The sequence below is a fragment of the Pimephales promelas genome, chromosome 13 (genome assembly GCF_988280905.1).
Source record: "Pimephales promelas chromosome 13, fPimPro1.hap1.1, whole genome shotgun sequence".
In the NCBI taxonomy this organism is placed as follows: Eukaryota; Metazoa; Chordata; class Actinopteri; order Cypriniformes; family Leuciscidae; genus Pimephales; species Pimephales promelas.
The window spans coordinates 30,470,050-30,472,184 of record NC_142781.1 but is presented as its reverse complement, the minus strand read 5'-3'; the positions used below and the strand labels follow the sequence as shown (position 1 = coordinate 30,472,184).

The 2,135-nt window shown below is 37.5% G+C and overlaps 1 long non-coding RNA gene across 1 annotated transcript; it reads left to right on the top strand.

Annotated features, from left to right (window-relative positions):
- Positions 1 to 602: 602 nt before the first annotated feature.
- LOC148976866 (uncharacterized) lies at positions 603 to 1,907 on the top strand. Its single transcript, XR_016145929.1, has 3 exons — positions 603 to 1,116; positions 1,189 to 1,278; positions 1,363 to 1,907. It is a non-coding gene; the product is annotated as an uncharacterized LOC148976866 (long non-coding RNA).
- The last annotated feature ends 228 nt before the right edge of the window (positions 1,908 to 2,135 follow it).

The window sequence follows — 2,135 nt, the reverse complement described above, 5'->3', positions numbered from 1 at the left end:
GAAACTCAAAATTTCGACCCGAAAAAAAAACGACAGTGTTACCCCTTACGTTTTTTTTGGGGGGGCGAAAAATTAAGTATCCCCAATCTTCTCGAAACTCTGGATTCTGATAGAGGGCACTGAGACTTACACCTGAGTGCAAAAATGGAGGCTCTAGACCCTTCCAGAGCTGAGATATCGAAACTCAAAATTTCGACCCGAAAAAAAAAACGACAGTGTTACCCCTTACGTTTTTTTTGGGTGGGCGAAAAATTAAGTATCCCCAATCTTCTCGAAACTCTGGATTCTGATAGAGGGCCATGAGACTTAGACCTGAGTGCAAAAATGGAGGCTCTAGACCCTTCCAGAGCTGAGATATCGAAACTCAAAATTTCGACCCGAAAAAAAAACGACAGTGTTACCCCTTACGTTTTTTTTGGGGGGGGCGAAAAATTAAGTATCCCCAATCTTCTCGAAACTCTGGATTCTGATAGAGGGCACTGAGACTTACACCTGAGTGCAAAAATGAAGGCTTTAGACCCTTCCAGAGCTGAGATATCGAAACTCAAAATTTCGACCAGTTTTAACTGTTGAAGGTATAAAGGAGTTGGACAGTACAGAATAGTTGTGATTTTGCTGTAAACACATCTTTTATTATGTATAGCTAGTTATCAGGGGAGCTCCAGTAAGCACATGTACGTAAAGTTACATTTCTAAAGTGGATTTACATAACCATACATCTTAAACACGCTTATTTAAAATGTCTATTTACATCCGGAAGGAAAATATTGTATAAGTTTTGCCAGTGAGCACATCCCAACATGAAAAATACATCTGAGTGATGTAACGTTATGTGTGCTATTATGTAGGATAATTCACTGTTGTCAACACTGCTAGACAAATGTGCTGTAAATAAGGAAAATAAACAGATCTAAAAAGTAACTAAACATGATATATATTTAATTTGTCCCTTATTAGTGTTGATATATTGAGGAACATTTAAGTTGGATTAAAAGTGAGTTAAGACATCAACCTCAGCATGTGGGCCAAATGCAGTGTTGAGCTCATAATATGAATCTTGTCTGTATGTTACAGGGACAGAAGAACACGCATGTGTTTATCCGGTGGAGGCTTTGAGTGAGTATACTACAGAAATGGATAGAAATTACAACATTTTTCTGAGTCTTGATTTCTGTGCATTTGCTGCAGAGCTTGTGTGGTGGAGCAGGACCTGCAAGGAAAGATGATGGCAGCATTTGTTTGGGAAAAAAAGTTTTGGGGATTTTACTCAGATATAAAGTAAGGTTATTTTTAATACATAGATCAAATGACATTGTGCTGTTAAAATGACTGCTTTTGTGTAATGTTTGTGCATTTTTGTAGGATCTGAAATGTCTGCAGACTGGTGTGAGCACTGAGGATGAGGAGCCCAGAGCTGAATCCTGGAAGTGGTCCCATGGATGAGTCCCTCTATCGCTCCACCTGCCCTTATTGCCTCAGATTGTGAAGCGCAGCACAGCAACAGGCTCTGGGACGAAGGCACTGGTGAATCCATCAGACTAAAGCTGCAGAATGGGAACCGCTGTGTTGAGTCGGCATTAGGATGTGGTGTTCAGCGCCTGTGAATACATGCTTGTAGTTTGAATAAAGCTTTGTTTCATGTGTTGTTGACTTGTATATGCATTTGTTTATTGTGATGGTTACTTTTATTTGTTCTTTTACTCATTTATTCATGTTTCTTATTGTTGTCAGTATATAAAATATAATTATTTCATTAATGTATGCATTCATTCATCGATTGACTGCTAAATGCAGTGAAATATCTCAATTATCAATGTATTCATGAATAACTGTGATATGAGAAAACAAATTTCATTTTGCTTGTTTTATTAAATTCTATTTTTAGTATGTAAAAAAGTTTTATAATTAAGTATTGGTCAGCATTTAATATTATTGTTGTGTTTAAGTTTTGGGGTGGGTTAACAATGCGATTCATTCTGAGGTAATATTAATTTTTAAGGCATGATACTTACGTTTTTTCAAGTACAAAATCAACAGTTTTCTCCAAAAGAGATCTTCGAGCAGCTGCCCGTCTCCTTTGTGGAGACATTACAAACGCAGAGAAAAACTGTTCTAGGTTGTGCTGTCGAGTTACT